This window comes from Hippopotamus amphibius, chromosome 1 (genome assembly GCF_030028045.1).
Source record: "Hippopotamus amphibius kiboko isolate mHipAmp2 chromosome 1, mHipAmp2.hap2, whole genome shotgun sequence".
Lineage (NCBI taxonomy): Eukaryota > Metazoa > Chordata > Mammalia > Artiodactyla > Hippopotamidae > Hippopotamus > Hippopotamus amphibius.
Window position 1 is genome coordinate 159787863 of NC_080186.1, and position 8083 is coordinate 159795945.

Below are 8083 nucleotides of genomic sequence, written 5' to 3' on the forward strand. Positions count from 1 at the left end.
TATTCCTTATATTGATAGGTTAAGAAAGTAAAATTTCCTAATTACTGATTCATAGCTGTTTATAAGCAGCACACAAAACATTCAGTTTCACAAAGAGTAATATCCAATGATCCCTTCAAATGCAGTTTTAATCCTTACTTTAACCTAAGTGCAAGAATAATACAATAAACTAAATACACACAAAACCTGTATATCCTAAACTGTTTCCATAGCCACACATGGTCTTACTCAAGTACACATTTCCACAATGAACAAGTACTAACAAACACGTTAATAAAACACTACCCCAAATGCTTATGCCGCCACCAGCTTTTTCAGCAATGCCATTCCTGCTACTGAAAGCATTTATTTTTAGAAGCTTTAATTTGACCTGGGAAAATGAGTTCTCTTAAAACCTGACAAAGAGTATAAGCCCCAAAGATTTTAAATAAAATAAGCCTTCCAACACAGAAGCATTCATAGGACACTTTCAGTTTCTCAAAAAATAAAAAATTAAAATTAAAAAAATTACTCTTGTTATATAAAGAAAAGAGCATTAAAACAAATTAAGACAAATAAACACTCCTACAAAAGGCTGTATTTTCTAATATCATTTTCTCCTTAAAAGAAACACAAACCAGTTCACTATCCTTTAATAACTTATACTACTGTAATCTAAAAACTTTAGAATACATGAAACATGTCTTAGCTACCAAAGTCAAAGGTGCCATTTAGATTTCACATATTAAACAGCTACAGTACAGCTTACAATGGCACAAGTACACCTAATACATAAATATTAATTCCACATTTAGATGGTCAAAAGTCAAAAGGAACTGAATGGTTTGCAAGGTACTTTGACTTACATGTGGTCATTAAAATCCAGTAAGTAATCCACATATGGTAATATAATGGCAGGCAATGAAAGGCTCAAATATCACTCTAAAATTAAAGACATGAAAATAAAGACAGAAAACTTTGTGGTTCTCCATCTTTAATTCACATGGCTAGGTAACAGGACCTTACTATGGAAAATATAGTTATTAAATATGGTTTCCCCAGAAGATAATGAAGCTTTAGAAAGTACAAAAGGCATCAAGATCCATAGTTTGCTTCATCAAATGCTTTTCTAGCTCGTTTCAATTCTTCGTTCATAGTAAGCAAGTCTTTAACCCTCGCAAACTTTCCTGGGTCCTTTCGAATCGAGAAGACGGTATCTTCAACTTGTACCCAACCTTGTCTTCCAACTGACATTGCCTCGTGAGTCATTTCAGTGATGAACTCTATGACAAGGTCTTCAAGAATATCTACTGATTCACTATATGGATTCTGGTCATCCCCAAACCCATACACTATACACCATAATTCTTTAGAAAAAGTCTCTTTCTTTTACCCTCTCCACCTTCTGTACCTCCTCCAATTTCTTCATTTTCTTCCTCAAAGGTGGGGTCTTCTTCATCGGCCATCCCATCAGCCAGCCACCCCAGGGCCTCCTTACCTTTTAAGTGATCTGTTCTTGTTACTTTGGCTAAGTGACTAACTATTGTTTTACCGTTACCTGTGAGCCTATCTGACAGAGTGTTCTAAACCCTTTTTGGGTATTTTTGACAAAACTTCCTAAAACAAATTGATGCAGTCCTTTTGACTTCTAGCTAACTTTGGGATGCTTCAAAGGGCCCCTGAAACATTCCAAAGAGAGATATAAACTAGGTTCATTTGGTACATTAAGTTACATAGGAAGTATTGTCAAATGAATAATAAGCGTTAGATTTTAGTGCATGGTAATTATTATTAATATAGATATTCTAGAAATTATACGGAGTTCCTAAAATTCTGATATGTCCTGGTAAAATGTTATCAGTCATAATTCTAGTTATTATCTTAAAAAGTGTTGTATGTCACAACAGTAACCAAATTTGTTGATTGACATTGCAATCAGATTTTAAACACGCCTTCTTAAGCTTTATGTCATTACAGACAGTTATGGTTTTATTTTGATGCCTCTGTAAAAATGCTTCCTCTTCAAGAAGATTTATAAAAGGGACTTTTGGATAAATACAAGTTTCTGACTTTCAGACCATAATGCTGAACGGGGTAAGAAATTGAAGAATCCTAATAAGAAACCAGATGGCTTCATAAGCTGTTAACAAAAAGGATAAGTTACATAGGACTGAGTAAATTGGTGAATATGGTTATAAATTTTATGGTTTCTATCTGAAAAATTACTGGTTTAAATCTGTGTTTTCCAGGTGTAAGGAAAACCTCCCCTTCAAACTAATTATGATTTATAATAATATGGTAAATTGTACATTTGTAAGCAGAATTGAAACATTTATCTTTTCTCTCTATCTGTTCCCTCCAGACATTGGAAACTCTTAGGTTCCCAGCAGCTTCATCAGATAAATTAGAAAGGCTACCTCACTAACAGTGAGGCAGGTTAATAACAAAAGCAGGGAAGGAAGGGGCAAACAGAAGAGAATGCAAGCCTCAGGGAATAAGTAATTTATGGCCTCTTTCACAAAGATCCTGCCATAAACAGCCCAGACATCTGAGTCAAGGAGATAAGGGAAAACCTAACACCTGCACTCTGGCCTCTGCACCTTGCCCCGCCTAGATAAGCATAGCTATAGGCTCCCCAAAAAAGCTCCAGGAACTGGTTTATAAAAGGGGAAACTTTGTTTCGGTGCTCAGTCTTTGGATGTGAATCCACTGGGCCTGTACCAGTACAATAAACATTGCTTCCTGTATTACAAGCCTCGGTGTCCTGCCTACCTCTACCGATCCCTCCAACAACAGGTATAGAAAACTCAAGGTATTTTGGGAATCTTGAAAAGGGAGGAATTCACCTACATTCGTTAGGCAAAAACCTGTGATAAGCCCAAGCCCTTGGCATGGCTTTCCTAGCCCTGAGAGGTCTTTTAAAAGTCCAGTCTGAGACTCCTTATAAAAGTTTCAACAAAGCCAAAAGCCTATATGATCAATTATAGTTACATAAATTATCAGGCCAAGTTTCTTTTGAGACCAGACTTATTTTGCAAACATATTAATCTTAACTTGGTTATATCTGGTTGCAGGTTGTGGGGCATCTGATTTTCATCCAAAGACAGATTACTGAGATAAGCTTCAGAAACAAACTTAGAGTGTCCTTTTAAAAACTCAGTTGGACTTTACATTACTATAGCGTAACAGCAAGAAACTATCCAAGGAGTGAATCTTAGTAAATACAGACCTCCATCAGCAAAACTGGCACTTAATATTCACTAAAACATAGTCTTTTTCTCTCTAAAATTACCCTCATTTTAACCAAATATAATACTAGAGTCCTATAGATGGTATGGTATTAGGGAGAAGCATTCTATAACCTTATCACTAAATCTGCTTTATTTTACTGGGCTATAATCTCTGGGCTGAGACCTATAGAAGTTCCTTAGTCTTTTTTTCTCCCCACTTATGTGAGAAAGGAAGGCTAGAGAGGGCTTGAGCCATCCAAATGCCCTTCCTCTAGATCACAGAAGACTCCAGCAAAGTAATTTTCCTTGAGGGCAGGCTTCTGCCATGGAACCAAAGCTCTGGGTATATTCAAAATTGTTACTCCCTCCCCTCCCCCACAACAGGAGGGGATTCCTCTGCCATCCTCATGGTGAGAAAACAATCAAGTTCCTGGAGGTAAAATCCACAAAAGTGTGGGGGGCCCTCAGATAAGCTCCCAGGAGTTGTTGTTTTTAAGTTGTAATAATTTATTTGATACTTATTACAAATTGCTCCCCAGAGTTTTAAACTCTCAAACTAATCCACACTCATCCCCCTAGCAATTCACTAAAATCCTAATTATTGCCTCCAGCAACTTCTACTTTGGGTGAGCTGATCTGCATTTTCCTGTCTTTCCAGTTTTTGTGGAAGTTTGCCCTGTGACCTCAATTCTCTGATGGAGCTAAGAAAAGTTAATTTTCAGTTTGTTCAGCTTTTTTCTTATTGTGAAGATACTCCATTCTTTCTCAAAACATTCCAGATTTCCACCTCCCCGCCACTGAAACAGCACTTGTCAAGGTCACCAATGACCTCTGCACTGATTGCCAAATCAATTCTTAGAGTTCGTATTTCTTGACCTATTTGCAGTATCTGCCATAGCTGACCATTCCTTCCTTCAAATTTGACATGGCTTTTAAGGACATCACACTTTGCTGGTTTTCTTATCTTACTGGCCACTCTCAGTCTCCTTTGCTGGTTCCTTCTCATCACCCTGAATTCTTAGTATTCTTAGTATCTCTCTTAAAAACTCACTCTCTTGGTGATTTCATCCAGTCTCACGGCTTTAAATACCATCTATATATTGACTCCCATATTTATATCTCTAGCCCAAATCGCTCCCTTGAACTCAGACTAGAATATCCAACTGCCTACCTAACATCTCCATTGAAATAACTATCAGACATCTCAGACTCATCTGTCCACAATTCAATTCCTGATCTTCCCTGGCAAACTTCTGCTACCGATAGGTTTCTCCATCTCAACTATTCAAAAAGACCTAGATATCAACTCTGATGCCTCACCTTCTCACATTATATATCCAATCTATCAGCAAATCCTAGTAGTTTTATCTTCAAGGAAGTACAGTATCTGGACATCTGTCAAGATTCCAAGTGCTGGTATACGGGTCCAAGCCACCTGTACTTCTCACGTGATTCATTCAGTAGTCTCCTTCACTGGTCTGTTTCTGCCCTTGCTCACCCTGCTCCCCTAAAACATAGGTCAGACTCTATCACAGGCTCAAAGTCCTCCAATGGCTGCCATCTCAGAGTAGACGCCAAAGTTCACCCACGGCCCTATGCAGTCTGCAGCACCACCCACTCCCACCCCACCTCTTAATATTCTCCCTTTCTCAATCTGCTTAAGTTCTTACTGGCTACCACACTGTTCCTGGAGCCCTCTAACATTCTCCTATCCCAAAGGCCTTTGTCCCTGCTGTTCCCTCTGCCTGGACTCTCTTCTCACAAGTGTCCACAAGGTTCACTCCCACACTGCCAAGCCTTTGTTTGGGTGCTATGTTGATGAACTCCTCTCCACTCTTTAAAACTCCAACATCACTCCGCCTCCCCTAACACCTTATTCCTTCACCCAATTCCTTTCTCTCTGCGGTGCTTATCTTCTGATAAACCAGATGATTTACTTAGCATCTGTCTCCTTCCACCAGAATTTAAGTTCTACAAGGGCAGGGAGATTTACACCTGCTTTAATCACTGTTACATTCTCAGCACCTAGAAAAATAGTAAGGCCCACTGTGAAGTGTTCCATAAATACTCGTTAAACGAGTGAATGAATACTAGGAAACACAAATAGGTTACAAGAAATGGAATGGGCTTGAAAACAATAGTTTGTTTTCAACTAACAAACAGTTTGTTTGTTGTGTCTTTATTTTCAATGAAGAAAATAAAAAAGAGCCAAGGAAAGGAAATAACTGTGCTGACTTTGTACTTACCAACTTTGCCATCAGAATCTCACTAAGTTTTCAATGTGCACAATATTCTCCAAAGCATCCCCTGACTCAGAGAAATATGGGACTACCTGGAGTGGTAAATCTTTAGGCTACCTGAGTAATTGTGCAAAGACTAGACAATGGGTGCTGAAAGTTGATATTATCATAAAGAGCTTTCTGACCACAAGCTCTCAACCTGATCTGCAGGCTGATTTTTTTTTTTTTAATGAACCAAAGTTCAGGGAACAGACTATTTGGCTACTTTTACCAGTATGAGAGGGCACCAAAGATTCATGTGGCCTCGAAGATCCCATGCGCTGCAACGAAGATCCGGTGCAGGACTTCCTAGGTGGCGCAGTGCTAAAGAATCCACCTGCCAATGCAGGAGACACGGGTTCAAGCCCTGCTCTGGGAAGATTCCACATGCCACAGAGCAACTAAGCCCGTGCGCCACAACTATTGAGCCTGTGCTCTAGAGCCCATGAGCCACAACTACTGAGCCCATGTGCCGCAACTATTGAAGCCCACACGCCTAGGGCCTGTGCTCCACAACAAGAGAAGCCACTACAACGAGGAGCCTGCGTACCACAATGAAGAGTAGCCCCCGCTGGCAGCAACTAGAGAGAAAGCCTGCGTGTAGCAACGAAGACCTAACGCAGCCAATAAATAAATTTAATTAATTAATTAATTTAAAAAAAAGACCTGGTGCAAGCAAGCAAGCAAATAAATGAGTAAAATCCCAGAAATACACCTGCTTCTATAACAAAATACTACTCCTGTCATAACCAGTTATTGCATTTATAACATGGGAACTGTTGCCACCTGCTGGTGATGTTTATGACAAAGTTAACACTTAGTGGGCTCTCCAAAATTCCAGTCAAAAATTTAAAATTCCCTTCAAAAGCAGGCAGCCACATGAATGGCTTTATGATTATCATATTTGATTAACTCTAATTTTCTCTTAACAAAAAAAAACAACAGTAAGTATATTAATGAATTTCTAATGTAAATGAGAACCCTCTACTACTAAAACATGACCTGCTGACAAGGCTATAGGTCTGGGATGTTCACTCACTGGATTCAGTATTTAGCTGAGGTGGCAGGCTAATCCTCTCACACTAGTGCAGAGCCTCTGAGTGTCCAGACAACCCACAAGTCTGATCAACTTGTCCAGTGTTTAATGATTTCCTCATGAAGCCTGGCAAAAAAATGACCATAACAGACACATAGCCTAAAACTCCAGAGACAGCCGGTGTCCTCAAAAATAACTGATTCAAAGCTACAAAAAGACCTCAGTCAAAAAAGACTTTCACTGATTTGCTGAGCCTACCAGGATTAGGTAGTCAATCTTCAAAAAAAAAAAAAGTTTTTTGGCTCCTGGCCAATATAGGTGCATCAAGATATAATGGTTATGTAATATTACTAATAAAAATGTAACAGCCAAAAATGTGACATGATGAGTAAAACTAATATGTGGTATCCTGGATGGGATCCTGGAACAGATAAAGGTCACTAGGAAAAAACTAAGGAAATCTGAAGTATAGAAACTTGGCAACAACAATGTTCATTAACTGCGACAAATGTATCATACTAATACAAGATGTTAAGAATAAGGAAATGGGTGTGGGGTATACGGGAACTCTCTGTACTATCTACAATTTTTTGGTAAACCTAAAACTACTGTAAAACAAAAAGTTGACTTAAAAAAATTGAATGGGACAAGATTTATCTCAACTGACAAAGGCAGGCCCTTAAGCTAGTTCAAATCCCAAGCTTTAAGTCACAAAACCTCTATACTGACTTAAAAAGTTATTTAGCAGGTTATTTTCATTTATCAGTTCTAGATCCAGACCTTTTCTATAAAATTAAGAGACACACCCTCTTCAAACTTGTTTTGGCAATCTGCAAAGGGATCCTCTGCTCTCTCACTCCCACTGAAAGGATCCATAAGGTCCATGTCAATTTATGGCTAATGTCAGCCCACTTGTAAACAAGGCCTTAATCCTGAAACTAATGCAACATTGTAAGTCAACTATACCCCAATAAAAATTAAATTTAAAAAATTCAAAGGAAATTAACAGCAATTCACAGAATGAAAATACAAAATTCCAAAAATTATACTCATTAGTAATTAATGAGTATGCAAAATATTCTTAATTGTGTGCCATTTTGCCCTATCAGATTTGTAAAAATAAGTTAATTTTAAAATAAAACAATAATTTTAAATCCTGGAAAGAAAAAAAATAAGGCCTTCATGAAACGAAGCTAGACACACAAAACTGTTTGTTCTCTCATACTTCCTTGATATACCAGCATTCCACAAATGCATTTATTTCACAGGTCATATGAGGGGTTACTCCAATATTTCATTTTACTCAGACAGAAGTACTCTACCTAAAACTATACCATCTTACACTTAGCTCATAACTCCTGCCTCAAAAATAATACTTTACAAGCCCTATTGCCTTTGTGAAAATTAAAGATTTAGTAACTAAGGAAGAAACACTCAGTTGAACAAACAAGTCTTTGAGACTAATGACGTGTTGTGTTTTTTTAAATCATGAAGAGAAACCCTGCCATTTCTTTCATGAAATTAAGGTTTCTTTACTACTTCCAATACATCATCAACAT

General features: G+C 38.0%; 1 pseudogene; it reads right to left on the reverse strand.

The window, feature by feature from the left end:
* Positions 1–968: 968 nt before the first annotated feature.
* Positions 969–5847, reverse strand: LOC130860284 (transcription initiation factor TFIID subunit 13-like; annotated as a pseudogene).
* Positions 5848–8083: the final 2236 nt, after the last annotated feature.